The sequence below is a fragment of the Myotis lucifugus genome, unplaced genomic scaffold (genome assembly GCF_000147115.1).
Source record: "Myotis lucifugus unplaced genomic scaffold, Myoluc2.0 scaffold_41, whole genome shotgun sequence".
In the NCBI taxonomy this organism is placed as follows: Eukaryota; Metazoa; Chordata; class Mammalia; order Chiroptera; family Vespertilionidae; genus Myotis; species Myotis lucifugus.
Window position 1 is genome coordinate 6,982,615 of NW_005871089.1, and position 22,134 is coordinate 7,004,748.

The window sequence follows — 22,134 nt, forward strand, 5'->3', positions numbered from 1 at the left end:
ACCACGGCTCGCGAGCCTCATGCGGCTCTTTGGCCCCTTGAGTGTGGCTCTTCCACAAAATACCACGTGTGGGCGCGCACGTACAGTGCGATTGAAACTTTGTGCCCCATGTGCAGAAGTCGCTATTTTGTGGAAGAGCCGGTATTTTATGGAAAAGCCACACTCAAGGGGCCAAAGAGCCGCATGTGGCTCGCGAGCTGCGGTTTACCGAGCCGCAGTTTGCCGACCACTGGTCTAGAGGATTTACCTAATGTTGTCACTGGGGTATTAAAGTCCCCTACTATCATTGCATTGCTGCTGATCCCTTCCTTGATATCTTCCTGAAGTTTTTTTTTAATGTAGCTGGGTGTTCCTGTATTGGGTGCATATATGTTTACCAGAGTTATATCCTCTTGTTAAATTGATCCCTTTAGTATTATGAAGTGGCCTTCCTTTATCTCTTGTTATGGCCTTCACTTTGAGGTCAGTTTTGTCAGATATAAGTATCGCTACCCCAGCTTTTTTTTTTTTTTCATTTCCATTTGCCTGAAAATTTTTTTTTCTGTCCCTTCACTTTAAGTCTGTGTGAGTCCTTTTCTTTGAGGTGGGTCTCTTGTAGACAGAAGATATATGGGTCATTTTTTTTTTATCCATTCAGCAACCCTATATCTTTTGATTGGAGCATTTAATTCATTTATGTTTAAGGTTATTATTGATAAGTACTTGTTTGTTGCCAATTTTATTCTTTATGCCTGTGTTCCTTCTTCCATTTCTATTTCTTCTTTTTAAAATAGCCCCTTTAGCATTTCCTGCATTGCTGATTTGGTGGTAATAAATGCCCTGAGTCTGTGTTTGTCTGCAAAGCTCCTTATTTCACCTTCAATTTTGAGTATTCTTGGATTCAGACTCTTGCTTTGCATTACTTTGTGTACTTCATTCCCTTCTCTTCTGGCCTGATGTGTTTCTGTTGAGAAATCAGTTGTTAGTCTAATGGTAGACCCCTTGTAGGTAACTTTCTGTTTCTCTCTGGAAGCCTTTAAGATTCTCTTTGTCTTTTACGTTTGTCAATTTAATTACAATGTGTCTTGGTGTCAGTCTTTTTGGTTCATCTTGTTTGGGACTCTGTGTGCTTCTTGGACTTGTATGACATTTTTCTTCCCCAAATCAAGGATGTATTCTGTCATTATTTCTTCAAACAGGTTTTCTATTCCTTGCTCAGCTTCCCCTTCTGGCATCACTGTTATGTGGATGTTATTTTGTGTTGTCCCAAAGCTCCCTTAGACTCTCCTCTTGCTTTTTAAGTTTTTTCCAGTTGCTGCTCTGCTTGGATGTTTTTTTCTACCTTGTCTTCTAAATTGTTGATTTGGTCCTCAGATTCTTCTAGTCTATTGTTGAAACTTTCCATTGTGTTCTTTATTGAAGCTATGACATTTTTAATTTACTCTTGATTCTTACATGTGTTGGCGAATTTCCATCCAGATGTTTGAGCATCCTTTTAACCATTACTCTGCATTCTTTCTCTGACAAATAGCTTGCCTCCATTTCATTTAGTTCCTTTTCTGGTGATTACTCCTTTTCTTTCATTTGGGGGTTGTTTCTTTGTCTCCCCATTTTTTTCTGTTCCTTTGTCATTGTTTCTATGTATAGATTAAACTGCTATGCCACCCAGACTTTTTGGATTTGTCTTATGTAGTAGATGTTTTGTGGGACCAAGTGGTGCAGTCTCTCAGGTCTTCTGTACTGAGTGTTCTAGGGAGGCCCCCTACTTGAGATATTTGGGTTCTGCTGATTTATTGAATGTTACTAGGGGCCCAGTGCACAAAGATTCGTGCACAGGGGTTGGGTGGGGGGGAGTCCCTCAGCCTGACCTGCACCCTCTTCAATCTGGGAGCCCTCAGGGGAGCCCTCTCCAATCCGGGAGTTTCTGTCTGTCTTTGCAATCATATGAACGAATTGTCTGAGACCCCCAACCCAGTTTGGTTTGTTGCTCACAGAATAATAGAAGCATTTTTTTTCTTTGCTTCATTGGTGGAGATTTCCTGGAAGTTTTAGGATATCTTCCCTTTAATTTTTCCTAGACACTCTGATTTTACTTATGTCTCTCATCTTTGCTTTTCCTCCATCCCCCACTGCAACAGTAACTTGCTCCAGGCTCACTTTGCTCTAGTGTCTAGGAGATCCGTCTGCCACCAGAACTATGATTCCCAGCATTCCTGGTGCTCTCCGCGCTCTGGGCTTCCGCTTCTGGTCCTGGGCTGCCATCAGAACTACTATTCTCAGAATTCCTGGTGCTCCTCGCACTGGGAGCGACTGAGGGAGCCACAGCCCCCCAAGCCTCTGGCTCTCCTGCTCTGCTCTCTGCCCTGTGACTGAGGGAGCCACGTCCCCCCAATGGAGCAACCGAGGGAGCGACCGAGGGAGCCATGTCCTCCCAAGCTGCCAGCTCTCCCACTTCTGCTCTCCGCCTGGTGCTTTTGTATGCAAATTAACCCACCATCTTTGTTGGGTTAATTTGCATATTTACCCTGATTGGCTGGTGAGCGTAGCAAAGGGACAGTCAATTTACATGTTTCTCTTTTATTATATAGGATTGTCCTGTTCCTGGATGGAGTCTCCTCTCATGGTGTCTGATTATGTAGCTTGCTCTCTACCACGTTGTGCCAGCCATTGTAGAGGTGCTGACTGAAAAGCACAAAATACAACATGACAAGACATGACACAAAAGGAACAGAACACAAATGTGTACAAGACACCTATAACTCCAACAAAAGGGACCACCAGAAAAAAGAGAATTAGGAAAGAGAAAAGAAATAAAAAATGATAGAGGAAAATAAAAAAGAAAGAAAGAAGGAATACACAGAGAAAACACAATAAAACAAACAAATAAACCAAAGAGCATAAACAAAAAACACCCAGAAAAAATGGTGGTGGTGGTGGGGTGTTGGGTGGAGGAAATCTAACTAAGATCTGTGAAGTTCTCATGAAGGTCCTTGAGTAAGTTTATAACCATGGTTTTGAACTCTGTATCCAGTAATTTGCTTGCTTCCAATTCTTTCATTTGTGACATGTTTCTTTTTCTCTGTATTTTAGCTGTGTCCCTGTGTTTGTTTCTATGTATTAGGTAGACCTGCTATGTCTCCTGGAATTGGTAGAGTGGCCTTGTGTAGCTGGGCACTCTAGGTGTGCCCCTGTGTGGGCTGTGTGCACAGTCTTATAGTTGAGCCTTGAGTGCTATTGGCATCACTGGGAGGAATTGACCTTCTGGCCAATTGGCTGTGAGGAGCAGCTGTGGCTACAGTGGGGATGCTGTGCAGGAAACACCCCTATGGAGCAGGACTTGCTTCAGTAGGGCTTTGGTGCTCACTGAGTCTGTGTCTTGAGTGTGTCACTTATGGGTTTGTAGAGTTGTAATCTAGTATAGTCTGAAGCTGTCTACTGGGTGCACTGGCTCTAGGGCCTCCAGGGAGGTGCAAAGTCAGCCACTGCCTGTAACCAACTGGCAGGAGCTACAGAGAGATCTGCAGATGGTTGCTATTTGTATTGGTCTTGGAGGTGCCCAAGTGAGGCTCAGCTGTGAAGCAAGGCAGGCTGGTGCTAGTGCTGGGTCTTCAGCCTTTTATTAAAGGTTTGGGGGCTTCTGACACCAGCTGCAGCTTGTTTGAGAGATTTTAGGAAAGTCTGAAGCCTGAGCCAGGACAGGCCATTCATATGTAAAAGCTGCTGCAAACAGCTTAGGTGGGGCTGCAAATTGGATGGGGCATGGTCTCAGGGAATCACTAGGTTGGAGCAAACAGTATGTGCCAGGCTTATAGAGACTCAGATATGGCCCTGCCAGTCAGCTGTGGCACAGGGGAGGTCCCAGCACAGGAACAATGACCCCTGCAAGCATCCCTGTCTGTGAGAAAGCTGCTTCTGAGTTCCTGCCCAGATGCCAGACAATCCAATTCCTCCCTGTATGTGTCTGGGTCTCCAAAAGCCGCCCTGTGCTGGAGCTCAGAGTCCAAGTAAGTTTGTGTGCTGGTCTCCAGCAGCCTCCATGTCATTTAGCCACAATCCCCGCTGTGAAAACCAGCCTGTAGTTAGGGGGACTTTTCTTCCCAGCTCTGGAACCATAGGATGCAGTTCTGGTGTGGGGCTGGGACCCTTGCTCTGCATGGGTGGCCTCTGCAGGGATGATCTCCCTCCCAATTTAAAGAACGGCACATGTGGGTGTTGGACCAGCCCATTCGGTGCCTCTACCTCTCCTATCTTTCTCAATGTACTTTCTTCTTTACTTCTCTAGTTGTAGGACTTCCATTCAGCCAGCTTTCAGGTGGTTTTGAATGATGGTTGTTCTTTATTTTAGTTGTAATTTTGATGTGGTTGTGGGAGGCAGCAAGTGCAGGCGTTTACCTACACCGCCATCTTGGTTCTCTCCTCCATTGATTTTTAGAGAGAGTGGAAGGGAGGGGGAGAGACAGAGAGAAAAATATTGATGTGAGAGAGACACATCAATTGCCTGCCTCTTGCATCAGAGCTGGGGATTATGCCTGCCACGGAGTTATGTGCCCTTGACCAGAATCTAACCTGCAACCTTTCAGTCTGTGGGCTGATGCTGTATCCACTGAGCCAAACTGGCTAGGGTGACCTCACCTAGATTTAGCAATTGTTGACATTTTGCTATATCTTTTTTTCCTGAGCTATTTGAAAGTACATTATGGACATCATGGAATTTCACTCCTAAATATTTCAGCATCCATCTCTAAAAAATGAGATAATGTCTATCTAACCTTAAGTGGTCACATATTTCTTTCATTTTATCCTTGAGAGATGAGGATGATGACAGATGTGGAGACTGAGGCTTGAGAGGTGGCCTGTCCTATCCAAGGTCACGTAGCAGAGGGCTCCGGGAGGAGACCTGTGATCTAGGAGGTGGGCTGCAGGTGTCAGCCCAGGCCTGGCAGAGATGGGATAGGAAGGATAAGTGATCTGGAGCTGGGCAGGTGGTTGAGCAGGACTCCGATCCTCTGGCTCAGGCTGGAGGTTCCAGCTGGAAACAGGAAGCATCTGTCTTTTTAAAAATGTATCTTTATTGTTCAAAGTATTACAGATGTCCCCCCTTTCCCCCATTGACCCCTCCACCCTGCACCTGTCCCCCCACAGGCCTTCACCACACTATTGTCTGTCTTTTAATTTAATCATCTCTCCTTTTGTTTGCTGTGGGGATTAATCAGGAACTGCAGCATCAGGAAAACCTAAAATAGCTTTTTGTGTTACTAAGTCATAATATAGGTGGGTACTTGGTACTTAGGAGGAAGGAGCAGGGAGAGCCAGGGGAGTCAGAAAGGCTGCAGTAGAGGAGAACTTGGATTGTATCATGAAGAGGGGGTAGGAGATTGACAGGTGAGCTGGGGTCAAGGAGGAGGGAATTCCAGATAGGAGATAGCATGTGCAAAGGTGAGAGGAGCTGTGGGTGGGGTCAGGCCAGGGAGGAGGTGAGGCTGCCCAGATGGGCCTGAGTTGGTTCCAAGGATAATGGGGAGCCATGGAAGTTTTCTGAGTAGAGGACATGTGGGGATGATCCCTCTGGCTCCATAGCAGGGGGTGCTGGACGGGGCATGCTGGCTGGGAGGCTGGTCTCAGGTGAGCTTGTGGGGAAGGGAGGATGTGAGTTTGAGACAGATAAGATGGGCGTGGGAGGATGATCCAAATCCTGGTGCTTATCTCATCTCCTTGCTCTGTGGCTCCAGACCTTCCCTGGACCCTGGGATGGGGGTCAATTTAAGGTGTATTTTCCTTTACAGTGTATAAAGTCTGCTCACCTATGACCCTTAGTAGATCTTGGAAACAGTCCCCTGAGGTGGACAGAGCAGACATAGCAGGGAGCCATTCCCCACTGACAGGTGTAGGCCAAGTTTGCCCCATGGTCCTGCAGGCAGGTGGAGATGGGGTGGGATTTGAATCCAGGACACAGGGCCTCTAGCCAGCTGCCCATATCACCTTTACTATGTCCTTGTCACCCCCAGCCATCTCCTCCCTTCCCCTCTCTTTCGGAGCCCTGTGCTCCTTCCCTATTTGTAGAGTGTGGGGCTTTTCAGAAGCATTAATGAGAGAAAATACATTGGACTTGGAGAGGAATTATTGCTGGGTGTTCTCTGAGGGGTGCCTCTGCCCTTGCGTCTCCCAGCCATATTGAAGCCGGCAGCCAGACCAGAATACCAATGATTCTGGGCTGGCACTGCTCTTAATCTGTTGGGGAGCCCTCCCTGGGCAGATGGCACTCACCAGTGGCAAAGCTGTTTTCAATGAGACCCGGGCACTATTGACCAGGACTGAGTTCTCTGGGATGGCGGCACAGTCCTTGGCTGGGGAGGAGGGGTGGATAGGGCCTCAAGCCCAGGTCCCCCTCCACCTCAAGCCCTCTGCTGGAGACACAGCTCTGAGCCATTCCCGGGTGGGGTCACGCATCCCTGCCCAAGGAGGAAGGGGCACATATGAAACTGCCAGTGGCTTCTCAGGGCCGGAATTCCTCAACTGGGTATTCAGGCACCTGTATGAACTTGACCCTCTTTGTCCTGTCTCTTCCAGGAAGCCTTCCTTTATCACTGCTCAGCTCACAGTGCGTTTTCCATTTTTAAGCCTCTTGTGCCCCCTGGAGCAGGGTCACAAACCCATCACCTACAGGGGACAGGCAGGTAATGAGTGGAGCAGACTTGGTGTGGTGGGGACTGGCAATGTGGAGGCACAGGGCACCATTTTGGAAGCCCTGCCATAGGCACTTTCACTCCCAGCTCTGCTAAATAGCCTTTGCTCCAGGGCCACCATTCCTATCTGCAGACCAGAGGGTGCTCCCCGAGAGCAGGCCCTGTTCTTTGTCCTGCAGCCTGTCTCCCAAAGAGATGGGCATGGGCTGGGCACCGAACAGCCTTCCCGTAAAGCATCAGAGGCTCTGGGGGCCTGGGGAATACTCAGGGCAATCTTTTCACGCACAGATGGGAAAACTGAGGCCTCTGTTCTGCTCTAAGCAGACTGTACTTCTGTGCTCTTATAATCCCTACACAGGCATAGGAGGGCAGTTTTTGTACCTCTCTTTTAGAGAGGAGGAAACTGAGGCTCAGGGTGGCTAGATTCAGCCTGTGCTTGAATTAGTCTGTTGGAACCCCAGTGCAAGCCACCTCTTTCTGGAAGGATTAGGGGGTGCTGAGGCATGCAGCATCACCTGAGGGGGTGGGGTGCATTGGTGTCCAGAGTATAAGCCCAGCCAGGAAGCCTGGGATCCTGGCCCAGATCTGCTACTAACTCCCTGTGCGACCCACAACAGAGGGCTCTCTCTGTACCTCGGTTTCCCCGGGTCAGACTGGGGGAGGCTTTGGAGGGGTTGAGACTTTGGGGGAATCACGGAGCTCATGTGGCCTTGGTCTGCCTGCCAGCCCTGCTCAGTGCTTCTGTTCAGCTCCTGGATTCCCTTGACCCAGTCCAGACTCATAATGAAACCTCTTGCTCCCTTGTTCTCTGGAGTCACCATCATGTGGGAGGTGGTGACTGCAGCACTGAAGCAGGCCCAGTTAGCGGTGTGGGCAGCTAGGGCAGCCTGTCCTCTATTCCCGGAGAAGGCGACAGGTGGGAGGACTGCCCAAACGTAAGGACTGTGCCTAGAGCCTCACCCCTGCATGGCCCAGCGCTTCCTTTCACACACTCAGGATGGATTCACAGGGATCACTTTGTGTAGTCCTGGGCTGTAAGTTGGGGAAACTGAGACCCAGAGAGTCCGAGTGTGAGACTCAAGGCTGCCACTCATCCACTCAGACTCTGGCCCGTCCAGCTGTGCTCTTGCTCATCCCCACAAGGCAGCACCATCTTGGACAGCTCTTCCCTGCTCAAGGGTCCTGGCTGGAGCTTGGGGCTCAGAACCTGTACTGGTCCATGCCTCCCAATAGTCCCCTGATGTGGAGGCACAGGTGGGCCCCTGAATGTTCTCTCCTGGAGGATAGTCTTGTTCTTTCCTGCTCCGGGGTTCTGAATCTGAAACAGTTACATCCCCTCCCCACCGCGTGCATAAGTTTACATCAGCGCTCACAGACCTCCTAGGTACCCCTCACTGGAGACTCGGGTAGGAACTCCTGCTTTAATCATTTTCCAGGTGACATGGTTAATGTTACATGTCGTGCTGACCTAGGACAGGAAGCTAGGCATCTCAGGCCCCAGGCCATGGTCTTTCTGTCCGGCTCTGTTGCCTTATGAAGGTCCCACTGTGTCCCTGGCTAGGGGTTAAGTGCTGTGATAATCCACTCATTCTTTCCACAACCTTTAGTTTTCGATGCCTCCACTGTGCCAAGCTCTGAGTGCAGAAAAGAATAAGACCTACCCCTCACCTATCAGCACTCAGAGCTTCGGGGTCAGGGCAGGACAGAGGTGACACAGAGTGGGGATCGCAGAGGGGCTCCTGATCCAGCCTGAAAGGAGAAGTGTGGGGTTGGGTCAGAAGAAGCCACTTGGAGGACACTGGGGCCTGGTCAAGGAGGGAGGGTACCCTCATAGAGAGAACCGCAAGTGCAAAGGCTGGAGACCTTTCTCTGTCAAGGAGGACAGGCGCCTGGTCTAACTGGAGGGTAGTATTGGGAAGCACTGGGTCAGGCATGAGGCTAAGTGCCTGTTGGGGATGGGTCACTGGAATTTACCACCTGTTCCTGGCCTATCTTCGGGTCTGCTGGCTGCCCATATTTCCTAACACACACACCTCCTGGGTCTCCTGTCCCTCGACACACTACCTCTTTACTGTCATCCCTGGAAGTGATAACACACATGCACATGCACTCACACATTCTCCCCTGGATACAGACACACTTCCACACACCACCTCCACAGTTCACCTCCGCAGACCCACATGAACCCTCTCTCTCTGTGAACACCAATAGCTGCATACACCAGTCCCCTCTTCTGGCACCCACCCTTTGTCTTCACAGAGAGAAACACACCCCAACTTCTCTGTTATTTTTTCCTCCTCTCTCTCCCTCTTCTTCCCTAGAACCAGAGCCCTGTAAGAGTTCAGAGCTGAGCCCCAAAGCCCCCTCTCTTGTTGCCCTCACCCTGGGGCTCTCCCCTGAGCCTCAGCCTAGGGTTTCCCAAGACTGTGATATCCCAGTGTTTTCTGGATGCCTAAGGAAACCTTCCATCCCAGTCCAGGGGAGTCAGAGGCCCTAGCTTTAGCCTTAGCCAGTCTGGACCACCTGTGTGACCATGGCAACTTCCTGTCATGGCCTTGGTTTGGAGGAGCAGCAGTGTGACTTCACATTCTCCAGCATAGGGAGGTTCTTCAACTGGTGTTAGAGCTCTGGTGTCCCTGAGGGGGCCTCAGGGTAGCCTGGACAGACCTCTTCCCTTTCAACCATAACAGGGCTGCTTAGGTCTGCATTTTATATTAGGGTCCGGGCAGGATTTAAAGGAAAAACTCCATCAACTCTTTATTGATTTTGCATTTCTGGCTGCAAAAGAAAATCCAAAACATATTTGTGGATAATGGAGACCATGAAAGTCTTCTTGTCTCCCTCTAGGAGGTGTTCACTGTAACATCTCGATATTGCCTTTTGGGGCATATACCACCAAACTTATTTATAAAGATGGGCTCATTCTGAAGTATATTGTCCAGCTTGTTATTTATCATATTGTTATACATAGAGGTGCCTCCCTCTGTCAAGTGGCTGCAGACTGTTCCACAGCATGGATATACTGTATTTTATTTGAACAGTCTGTTACTGAAAAACATTTAAGCCATTTCTGATTTCTTTTCTACTATTACCAGTAACACTGCTATGAGCATTCTTGAATGCTTATATGTGAGTGCCTGTGCTGTCATTTCTGTAGGAGAGCTCCTAGAAGTGAGGTTACTAGGTTGTAGGGTGTGTGGGTTTAAAATGTTATTCAGTATTGCCAAATTACCTTTCCAAAGGTAGAGCCAATTCCTGAGCCCTCATCCCCCCATATCCTTGTCAGCACTGGTTGTTATTTATCAATTTATTTTTTCCGAATCTGATGGGAAAAAAATGGTATTGTGTAATTTTCATTATATTTCTCTGATTGCTAGAGAGGTAGACCAGCTTTTCATATACTTATTGGCCAATTTAGTTCTTTTTCTGTGGGTTTCTAATTCACCGCCAATTTTTCTTTTCTTTTGTCTTTTTCCTTATTGATTTGTAGGGGCTCTTTGTATATTAGTGGTATGTTCTGGCAGTATCTCACTTGCCCTTAACTTTGTTTATAGTGTCTTTTTGCTGTACAGATGTTATATGTGTTTGTGTAGTCTGATATATCAAGTTCTCACTATATGCCTTCTGGATTTAATGTCTGGCATAGAAAGGCTTCTCCCACTGCATACAGTTTCATTTCAAATAAGAATTTTATTGCTGAAAAATCTTTGCAAAGCCCAGGTTTGTAGGCTCCTCCTAGAAGCTGCAGTACTGACTGGGGGAGGTGGACTGGCCCATCTGCTAATAATCCATTTTCATCTATGCATCTCCCCCTCTGGCTAGCTTGGGGTTGCAGTTGCTCTGTCTTTCTTTGGGCCTCTGTCTGTCCTTTGTGTTTTGCCCCTCCTTTCTGTGTTTCTCCTGTTTTCCATCCCCAGCTGGTTTCCCACTGGGCAGTGGTAGTTAAGGATGTGAAGTGGCAGCTGTGGCAACCCTCAGTGGGTTGGGATGGGATGGTGGTTGTCACGGAGCATCCGCCCCTCACTTTCCACCTGCCTCTCTAGCCCCAAATCACATGGACTGCCAGGGCAGGCCCTGGCCCAGTTCTCTCAGAGAAACACATTTCCTGCCAGGAGTCAGAGAGCAGGATCTGAGCCAATCCAAGTTCCTCCTCCACCAGGAAGTCTTTCCAGATAGCTTCTTCTACCACTTCCACAGCCCTGGACCTGACCCCGCCCTTTGGTCCTCACTCCCCGCCCCCCCCCCACTCCTGCCTTCTCATCATTGAGCAACCTGGGGTCCACCTGGCTACCTCTCAGGGTCTTGTTTTCCACCTGTGCAAAATAGGTCCTGAGAGTCTGTATCAGCTGCTAGGAGTCATGGCCTATGTGGGATAGAGGAGAGCCTGGCGGGTCTTCCAAGCCAAGCTCTGGAAGGTGTCCTCTTTCCCTCTCAGTACTAAACCCCATCCCAAAAGAAACAGATAAAAAAACACTACAGGACAGGATTTGCAAGCAGCTGACAAAGAGATGGGGACCTGAGTTCCATAGATGAAGACTGATGACTAGGGCTCAGTCATTCTCTGTCCTGCACCAGGTCAAGGACAATGTCTGACTCACAGGAGGAAAGAATGAACAATGTAGGAAGGTGCTGAACCTGGGGGAGGGGAGGGCAGTCGAGGGCACTTTCCTCATGGTTCCTCATTTCTAGGGGCTGGACTGCTAATGGGAACTCCCCCCACCCCCCTTTACCTCCTGGAGCTGAGGCCTCCTTGTGTGGGCTGATAGAGCAGTTGGGAGACAAGTCAGGGAAATCCTGAGGACTCTTTGAAGTGTGGCTCAGAAATGCATAACTACAGTTTTTGGAGGAAATTTCCCTGGGCTCCTGCAGCCCCCTGGACTTCTGTCCCAGCATCCTCCCTCTGACCACAATGGCCTTACTTCTTTCTGAGCTTTAGGCAGGCAGGAGTGATGTCCTTTACATCTTTTTATCCTAATCATCAAGTACAAAATGGAAGGAAAGCAGGAAGGAAGGAAGGACGGAAGGAAGGAAGGAAGGAAGGAAGGAAGGAAGGAAGGAAGGAAGGAAGGAAGGGAGGGAGGGAGGGAGGGAGGAAGGAAGGAAGGAAGAAAGGAAGGAAGGAAGGAAGGAAGGAAGGGAGGGAGGGAGGGAGGGAGGGAGGGAGGGAGGGGAGGGAGGGAGGAAGGAAGGAAGGAAGGGAGGGAGGAAGGAAGGAAGGGAGGGAGGGAGGAAGGAAGGAAGGAAGGAAGGAAGGAAGGAAGGAAGGAAGGAAGGGAGGTTGGGGGGGTGGTTGGGTCAAGAGTTCAGGTGTGGGGAAGAGGAGACCTGGGTTCTGGGCTTGACTTTTTGGTTGACTTGCGGGGTGTCCCCAGCCCTCATTGGGCACTGAGCAGGTCCAATGTATAGTGGGAGTGGGTCTCTCAAGCACTGTGATTCTGTGACTGTGTTGACCAGAGTAGGCACATGCCTCTCTCTCTCTCTCTCTCTCTCTCTCTCTCTCTCTCTCTCTCTCACACACACACACACACACCACACATACACACACATATACACACACACATGCCAGCACTATCCTCTTTGATCACAGTGTCACTGAGCACCTACTGGGTGCCAGCCCCACACAATATGAACCCACTCTGGCAGTATCATGTGATAGCAGTGTCCCTGGAAGTCCCATGCTCCCCAAGGCACATGGTAATGCCACTGAACACCCAGACATCTGCTTTTCAGACCTCTGTGGACTCCACTCAGGGGGAAGGAGCCAGGAGGGCAGGAGGGCAGGCTATTATTTTCTTCACCCCCTTGGCTCTGAGGCCTGTAGGTGGGATTTCATGTCCTTCCTGGAACTTGGCACACATGAAGGCCTTGTCTGGGAGAGCTACTGGCTCTATTTGTGTCTCCTCCCTTGCCCCAAATCATTATGTTCTGCCTGAGGTCCCATTCCCATAGCAACTCCTTGGGATGCTGTTGAGGAGAGTGGGGGAGCTTCAGGAAAGTCTGGGATAAGGGATTGGGAAGCCCATTCATTATCTTGTAGTATGGCAGCTGGGGGCTTGGAGTGGTGCTATGGGGATGGCTTGCCCTGCTGGCTCAAGTGGAACTAGGCTCAGGTGGTCAGGAATCCTGCCAGGAGAGGGCTGCCTGATTGGCTTGGGCCTGGTTAGCTTGTGCCTGTCTACCAGGAGCCAGTTTGGGCTATCACCAAGGACACTGCCTAGCTAGTCCTGGCCTGGAGGACCCAGGCCGGAGGAACTGCCCAGGCTCTGGCTATCCCTCTGTTTAGGTTGGTACCATTGAGTCCTGTCCTGTCCTCCAGGATTAGCAGCTATTAGGAGGCAACCCTGGGGAATAGTTTGGGACTGGTGCACTGTGGACTAGGCAGGCCCTCTCTTACTGGGTCCACACTCCTTTGTGGCTCTGTTGTCAGGACGGAAAGGCCAAGGTAGGCCCTAGAACCTGCTCAATGCCCATGTCTCTACATCCTTTTTAGAGGAGAAGATTGTGCTCATGAAACAAGGATACCCTTGCCTCTAAAGAATCCCTCCATCTTCACCTGCCATGTGCCTAGAAATTCTACACATTTGCACCTTAGTCTTGATAGGATATTGGTTTTGGAAGGGAGTCAGAGGCCTTTGCCATCGTCTGCCCTCATTATGGCAGCTGTCTCTGAGCTCCATCCATCCCATCTGGAAGGCCCTGTGAATCCCACTGGGGACCTGGGCCTGTGCTGGTGTGCCATGTGGGGAATGAAGAGGGAAAAGAGGGTCTGGCCTGGTCTTCCATGGAGAGAGTGAGCTGCTCATTCTTGTGAGGGCTGCCGGGAGCCAGGCCTGGGCTAGATGCCAATTTTCCATGGTTGCCTTTCACCACCACCTCTGGGCACCACCTGCACTCATATCTGCTAATCCTTGTCTGTGCAGTGACTCCCGTTTGAAGGTGCATTACCGGGCACTCCCCAAGCCATACATCCATGAAATCACAGCTGTGATGTGCCTGTCAATTTGTTTTAATACACAGAAAAATAAACACATACTTATGGAACTAAAAATTTGCCTGTGCACTCCCACTGGCATGCATCTCACACTTTGAGAAATGCTGATCAGATTGGAACCTCTTGGCAACAACTCAGAAGGGGATTTGGGTCTTTGTTTGAGAGACTGGGGAAACTGAAGCTCAGATGGGGAAGTTTTGCCCAGGGCTGCACAGCCAGCAAACGTTCAGCCTGATGTCTGTGGCCTTTCAGCTTGGGCTGTTGCCAATGAGACAGGACTCCCTAGTGTCCTCTCCCCCAACGGAGGTGGGTGGTGGGGTGGTGGGTGGGTCCCAAGTTACTCTTGGAGAATGTGTAGTGAAGGAATAAACCATAAACTGGAAGATACTGGGGAAGGGAGGGCTAGGAGGGTGAGAGCTGCAGATATCTTGGGGAATCATAAGGTGAAGGCTCAGGCACCCGGTAGGCATCCCAGGTGCTTTGTCTGCTCCCCCTCAAGGGCCAGCCCCCAGGGGCCTGCTTCCTGAGGCAGAGCTGGGAAGGAAGGCAGGCCCTGGTGGTGGCCGGATACCTACTGTGTGCCAGGTTACAAGTCCCTTCTCTCTTTTTATCTTCCTAGCAGCCATGGCAGGCAGAATGGTATCTCCATTTTATGGATGAGAGAAGTGAGGCTCTGAGACTTATCTTCCCAAGGTCACAGAGCCAGTGGGTGGGGAAGCATATTCAGATCCCCCTCTGCCTGGGTCCAGAAACCCAGCACTCCCAGGGCTCAACTTGTCCCAGCTGGTGGCATAAAGTGTGTGTGTGTGTATGTGTGTGTGTGTCAGTGAGTGTGTCGGCAAGAGGGAATGTGTGTGTGTGAAAGATGTATGAGTGTTTATTGTGTGTGTGTGTGTGTGTGAGAGAGAGATGTATGAGTATTTATTGTGTGTGTGAAAGATATATGTGTGTTTATTGTGTGTGTGTGAAAGATGTATGAGTGTTTATTGTATGTGTGAAAGATATATGAGTGTTGATTGTGTGTGTGTATGTGAAAGATGTGAGTGTTTATTGTGTGTGTGAGAGAGATATGTATGAGTGTTTATTGTGTGTGTGAAAGATATATGAGTGTTTATTGTGTGTGTGTGAAAGATGTCTGAGTGTTTAGTGTGTGTGTGTGTGAAGATGTCTGAGTGTTTAGTGAGTGTTTAGTGTGTGTGTGTGTGATGTCTGAGTGTTTAGTGTGTGTGTATGTGTGTGTGTGTGTGAAAGATGTCTGAGTGTTTATTGCCCAGCCAGGTGGAATCAGACCAACTGTATGCATAGCCCCCCACTGCTCCCCAGAATTTCGCCCTGCTGTCCTGTTTCAGCTGACAGCTCATCTCCTCTTTCTCTCACAGCTTCCTGTGCCCACAGCTCTGAGGCTCTGGTGTCCATGGGCAAAGAGGGCAACTGAGTCAAGCCCAGGCTGACACCCAGCCCAGTTGCACTCCCCAAATGCCTGCCCGACCTGAGGTAAGAAATCATTCTGGGTCACTGGGTAGAGTGGGATCCCCAAGGGAGAGCCATTCGGGGATAGTCTTTCTGGGAGTACGTCCTTCCCTCCTTTCCCCCATAAAGTCCAGTCTAGGAGGCTTGACGGTGTAGTGCCCTTTCCCACTAACTCTTCCTATACCAGGGCTCTGGAAGCCAGCTCAGAAGCCTGGGGCATTCTTCTGAGCAACAAGGTTTCATGGACTTGCCAGCTAATGGGTCACTGTGTCGGGTGGAGGTCTCTAATGGTGAGCTGAAGGAGTCTGCCCTTGGTTCTGTCACATTGTTGACAAAATGTTTGCATGACTGCAGGTTAGGAGGGAGTGGGAACAGGTGGACTGAGACAATCAGGGTCCAAGAGGCTGTTAAGAGGCTGGCTTTGCTGTGTGGGGTTTAATGAGATTTGCAGGTCCAGGCACTGTCCAGGCAGGATGAAGCACAGCCCCATATATGTATATGTGGCAAGCACTGGCAGCTAGGTGACCTTGGCTCTGTGTGAGCAGAGCAAATGGCCTCTTGGACTGTATCACGAGGAGCAGGACATCCAGAATGTGGGAGGTGACAGGCCCTCCCACTCCATGTGAGAGAATGTGGAGAAACTACAGTAAGTCCCGAAGAGATGGGAAGTGGGGAAGGAGTGGGAACTGGGTTGATGCCTGGCTTGACCCCCAGCTTGCTTGTGAACTTGGACAAGTGACTTCTAACCTTTATCTGGGACAACCCCATATAAAGAAGACCGAGTGGTTCAGCAGGGCAGCAGGCCTCCAACCCTCCTCCTCAAGAAGGGTTGGCAGTTTTGGTAGGTGTGACTGAGGCTCAACTGACACTGTCCTCTCAACCAGGAAGCTGGTGGGGGTGTGGCAGGGAGCTGACAGCTGGGTTTCCTTCCTAGGCACTAGGCCAGTGATGGCGAACCTATGACACGCGTGTCAGAAGTGACACGTGAACTCATTTTTTTGGTTGATTTTTCTCTGTTAAATGGCATTTAAATATATAAAATAAATATCAAAAATATAAGTCTTTGTTTTACTATGGTTGCAAATATAAAAAAATTTCTATATGTGACACAGCACCAGAGTTAAGTTAGGGTTTTTCAAAATGCTGACACGCCGAGCTCAAAAGGTTCGTCATCACTGCACTAGGCCTTGCTTTGAAGTCCAGTTATCTCCAACAACATATTCCTGCTAATCAGTCCTGGGTGTAATGAGCAGCTAATTAGCCCCTCCAGTTTAACCTGTAATTGCCGCTGAGCGATGGGGAGAGAGGATGCAGTCAGGGTTGTCTTTGAGGTAGCCAGGGTGATGGTAGGACCTGGGACAGGGAAGGCAAGGAGGCAGGGTGGCCGGGCCCTACCCCCACCCTCAGCAGGGGCCACAGCAGCCTCCCCCACTGTCCAGGTGGCTGGCACTGTGGAGGCTCAGCGGGCAGGGAGCAAGAAGAGAAGCTAACTCAGAGAGGAGGCTGTTCTCAGTTGGGAATTGGGGTGTTGGATGAGAGGATGCCTGTGCTGAGACTCAGAGGCTGTAGGATTCTTTAAAAATGTTCTGTTTTTCGGATCATTAAAGAAATGCATGTGCTGTGTAGAAAATGTGAGCACTTGGGTGCTTATCCCATCAATCTTTTACGAAATATGTTTTTATGACATAATTGGGATCAAACTGTACTGTTTTCTAACCTGCCTTTTGCTCTTAATACTATAGCAAGATAGTTTTTCCATCATTAAATACTCTTCTGTAATGTGATTTTTTAAAACTATATATATTTTATATATATATATATATATATATATATATATATATATATATATATATATATATATATATATTTAATATATATTTTTATTGATTTCAGAGAGGAAGGGAGAGGGAGAGATAGAAACATCAATGATGAGAGAGAATCATTGATTGGCTGCCTCCTGTATGCCCCTTACTGGGGATCAAGTCTGCAACCTGGGCATGTGCCCTTGATCAGAATTGAACCTGGGACCCTTTAGTCCGCAGGCCGATGCTCTATCCACTGAACCAAACCAGATAGGGCTGTAATGTGATTTTTTAAATGGCAGTGTAATGTTTCAGCCTGTCTGAGCCATAGCATGTTTAACCAATTCTCTGTTGTATATTTTTATTATTGCCAATGGGGTATCATTATAAATACTGCCTGGATGCACAAGATTATATATATATATATATATGGCTATGATGGGCAGAGGGGGTTAGGGGAGGGCCCAACCTAAGCAGAACTGTAGAGACAGGGGGCTTTGGAGTGTTTGGGAGTGGTGTGCTCACAAGGGGGCAGGGCTGGTCATGGGCAGCCTTGGAGGCATGCTGAGGATCTGAGACTTAATTCAGCAAAGCTCTGAAGCCTGAGGAAGGCCAGGTTTTTCCCTAGTGCTCCTGTGATTTTTTTTTAAAAAATATTTTTTTATTGATTTCAAAGAGATAGGAAGAGGAAGAGAGAGAAACATCAATGATGAGAGAGAATAATTGATTGGCTGCTTTTTGCACGCTCCCAACTGTGGATGGAGCCCACAACCTGGGAATGTGCCCTGACTGTGAATTGAACCGTGACCTTCTGGTTCAAAGGTCGACCCTCAACCCACTGAGCCATGCCAGCTGGGCAGTGCTCCTGTGATTGGAAGGGGTGGGGCAGGATGGTGGGGTTGGGGAAGGGCATGCAAGGGTGGGGTCCCAGATGCTAAAGCCCTTGACCTCTCACTGGAGGAATTATACCCCTCTCCCCCCGACAGCCCTGCCCAAGTCTACTCCTTGCAAGAGGGACATACATGTCAGCTCTGAACATTCACTGACCCCTCAATCAGTGTGGCTGTGAGTCAGACCTCCTTCATCCCCTTGTTTGGGAGTGGGACGTGGCCCAGGGCCCTGAGAGGCAGGGAGAGAAACTGGGGTGGGGTGTCTCCTGACCTTTGGGCCCAGCTGGTGGCCCCTCCCCAGTGCTCTCCTCCCTGTTCACATTCGTTCACCCCAGCACTACTCACAGGCTGGATAGAATTAGCCATAGATGTTGGTCTTTTTCTCCCCATAGATGGTGTGGGCTGTCAGGACAGACCTAGCCTGATTCGCTCCTTTGTTCCCTTGTGGCATACACTAGCTGCTGCACAAATTCTTACTAAAGTATTAATTAGTTCAATGGTTCATTCATCATTCATTTAACACAGACTTACTGAACACCTACTACATCCCAGGCCCTGTTCTACATGCCCAGCATCCCTGGGTCAATAAGTTAGACCAGGTCATTGCCCTCATAAAGCTTAAATTCAAACAGCGTAGAGAGAAAAATACTAGATAAGTAATTAATAATATAACGTTAACGAGTAATAAGTGCTGTGGAGAAAAATAAGGCAGGAAAAGGGAGCGAAGGTGCAGGGGGAACCATTCTCTATAGGATGGACAGGAAAAGGCCTCTCAAATGAGGTACCCTGTGGACAGGCTCTGAACTGGAAGCCACCTGGGGGGAAGAGGGGCTGGGAAACAGGGCTGCAGGGTGTGAATAGAGGTGATTCATGCTCACAGGCTCTCCCTCACTGCCTTGTAGACAGTGATGGTGGTTGGTTGGTCATGGCAGGGAGGAGGACTTGAGTGTAGGAAACTAAAGGTAGTGAAAGACAGGCTGTGAGAGATCAGAATGTAAGAACTTCTGGGTGGTGAAGCCTTTGATTGAGCTGAGCAACAGGGGGCCGAAGATGGGTGTGGAGGGGAAGGAAGAGTCCTATTTGGAGGTGTTACATTTGAGATGTCCATAGGCAGGTAGAGAGGCTGTACAGACCTGGGTGTAAGGCTGCAGCTGAGGGCCAATGGGGCATGGGCATGCCAGGGAGGGAGTCATCAGCATTGGGAGGGTTTAAAAGCCTCTGTGCTGGGAAAGGGTCATGGACAGGAGGGATCTGGGCCTCGCTGCTTGGGGTGGCTCTCACCCCTGGGGCTCCCTACCCATGGGCAGGCCTGTTACTCCAGCCTTACAGACAAGCCCTCTGGATTTGCCAGCCTAGAGAAACTGCTGCCAGCTCACCCTCTCAGCTCCTCCTTCCAAGTGGCCTAATGGTTGGTACTGTCATTCTATAACATTCTTCAGGGCTGCTGTGAGCAGGAAATGGGGTGCTGATACTGGGCCCAGTCATCTCACCCTTCCCTCTCCACAGGGAGCCTCATCTGGTAAGTCTGGAATAGCCCAAGCCCCTCTGAGCCCCGCTGATGGTCACTACTACAGGCCTGCCTTCATGTCATGTTCCTCCTCAAAAACCTTCAGCTGCTCTTTGCTGCCTAAGGTTGAAGTTCAAGCTCCTCCTCCTGGTTGTTCAAGGCATTTCACGCCCTGGTTGAAGCCCACTCTTCCTGCCCCCCTTCTTTCTAACAGGTGACTCTCCTCCTCCATCCTCTATACACACCAGGCTCAGTCTCACCTTCTATCACCTCCACCTAGAAGGCTTTTCTCACCACAGCCAAATCCCACCTGTTTGATATCTTCCCTGACTCTCTCACCCACTATGGCCCCTTTCAATGGCTGTTGGTACCTTTCACCTGGTGAGCTACCTATCATTTTACTGTCATCATCTTCAACTTGTCTTCATCTTTGCCCTCCTCATCCTCTGTCCCTCATGTCTCCTGTCCACCCCTGCTCCTCAACCCCATGCACTGTTGTCAAAGCTCTTCCAAATGGAATTCTGCTCAACCCATGGAGCTCTGTGTCCAGGGTGGCCGAGTTTGACTCTGGATCAGGACCACTCAGGGATGTTATTAAAGAGAGGATCTTCAGGGGCCCACCAGGACATTCTGATTCAGTCACTGTGGGGTTCCAGGAATCTGGGTGGTTAACAAGCTCCACAGTCACTTCTGCTGGTCTGCTGGTCCAACCCAGACTCACATTTGGGGACTGCAGCTATCCTTGTACTCCTGCAGGGATGAGGACCTCACTGTCTCCAGGGCAGCCCAGGCCCGAAGGTAGCTCTGATGTGGAGAAAGCTCTTCCTGTGCTGACTGAGCTGAACCTGCCTGCCACCTCCATGGAGGTCTTGGCTCCACATGGGGCAGGGCTTTACTTGGCACTTAGGATCTCTCCTCTCCTACTCCCAGGGCCCAGTGTGTGTGTGTGTGTGGGCAGGGGGGTGGGGGGGGTGGGGTCGGGGGTGGGGGTGGGCTGGCATGTGATGAGAACTGAGGCAATGTCTGTGGCTTGATGGGTGGAGAACTTGCTCCTTCCACCTCTGCCTGCCTGGAGCAACTCTCTATGCTGAGGATGTTGGCTGCGGCCACATCAGTCAACCCTCTGTGTGTCTGTCGATCCAGCATCACCATGTGTGTCAAGGGCTTTGGCCTTGTTAGAGCATATCCCATCCTTCATCTCACCTCATCCTTATCATAGCTATGTGGAAGGTGGATGCTGTTGTCCTGTTCATTCTTCCCAAAAGCATTTATTGAGTGCCAAGCAGTGTGCTAGAGATGATGGGAACGAGCCTAAGGTTTAGAGAGGAGTGGGGCCTTGTCCAGCGTCATGGGACTGTTGAAGGCCTGAGTCAGCACTGAAACCCAGGTCTGCAGGTATATTAGTTTGTTAGGCCTGCTGTAACAAAGTATCACAAACTGGGTGGCTTAAACAGAAACCTATTGTCTCAAAGTTCTAGAGCAGCGGTTCTCAACCTGTGGGTTGCGACCCCTTTGGGGGTCGAACGACCCTTTCACAGGGGTCGCCTAAGACCATCGGAAAACACATATATAATTACATATTGTTTTTGTGATTAATCACTATGGTTTAATTATGTTCAATTTGTAACAATGAAAATACATCCTGCATATCAGATATTTACATTCCGATTCATAACAGTAGCAAAATTAGTTATGAAGTAGCAACGAAAATAATTTTATGGTTGGGGGTCACCACAACATGAGGAACTGTATTAAAGGGTCGCGGCAGTAGGAAGGTTGAGAACCACTGTTCTAGAGGCTTGAAATCTGAGGTCAAGGTGTCCCAGGGCTGTTTCCTTCTGAAGGCAGTGAGGGAAGATCTGTGCCAGGCCTCTCTCCTTGGCTTGTAGATTACCATCATCCTCTGTGTCCCCCAAGCTGTTCTCCCTGTGTGCATGTCTGTGTCCTTCTGTAAGGACACAGGCCATATTGGATTAAGGGCCCACCTTCAGACACCAGTCTGACCTCATCCTAATTAGCTAATTATGTCTTCAATGGCCCAGTTTCCACGTAAGCTCACACTCTGAGGCAATGGGGGTTAGAATTTCAACATACAAAATTTGAGTGGAGGGGCACACAGTTCAACTCCTCATGGCTAGACCTTGGATTTCTGCAGCTGTGCACAGGTGATAGGGAGTATCTCATGCCTCAAGGTGTGCATGGGGGAGGTGAGGCTGCGTAATCTGTCAGGGACCTAGAGGAGATTACTACATCAGGGCCAGAGGGCTCTCAGAGGTCTGTTTCAGCCAGGATTTTAATCAGGGCCTAGGGACAACCTCATCTCTGTACACTCTGATGGTAGACAGGTACATATGATCAGGCTGGAAGGAGGAATTTCTGGGGCTCTGTACCCCCAGCTGGGTGACCTGGGGCAACTGCTTTCACTTCTGGGCCTCAGTCTAACTAACTGTGAATTTGGGACCATCCTGCCTGCCTGTAAGAGAATGAATAGGAGGATCTTTGCTTTTGTTCATTTTTATGTATTCCCCCTACGGACATTTATTCAGTATGACTGTTTGCTGGGCCCTGTGCTGTCCCCCAAGGAGATAGATACTCAGGGCCCTGGCCCTCAAGGCATGTACCGCCCAGGGCCCTGATGTAGCCGCCACTTAAGGTTATGCCCACTCTGGAGCCAGACTACCTGGATCCAGTTCTAGCTCTTCCTCTAGCTAGTGATGTGAATTTAGCCCACTTATTTAAGCTCCTGAGGCCTCAGTTTCTTTATCAATAAACTAGGGGCCCAGTGTACGAATTTGTGCACCTTGAACTGTGG

The 22,134-nt window shown here is 49.4% G+C and overlaps 1 protein-coding gene across 3 annotated transcripts in view; it reads left to right on the top strand.

Annotated features, from left to right (window-relative positions):
- Nucleotides 1-22,134, top strand: part of LINGO1 (leucine rich repeat and Ig domain containing 1) — a 325,103-nt gene that overhangs the window by 79,040 nt on the left and 223,929 nt on the right. For 2 of the 3 annotated variants that reach the window (XM_023753153.1, XM_006087908.3), the window contains exon 2: nucleotides 15,033-15,147. The gene's annotated coding sequence lies outside the window, so the exon portion shown is untranslated. Of the gene's footprint in view, nucleotides 1-15,032; nucleotides 15,148-19,254; nucleotides 19,335-22,134 lie in introns of all 3 variants that reach the window. The other variant, XM_023753154.1, reaches the window with a different exon arrangement.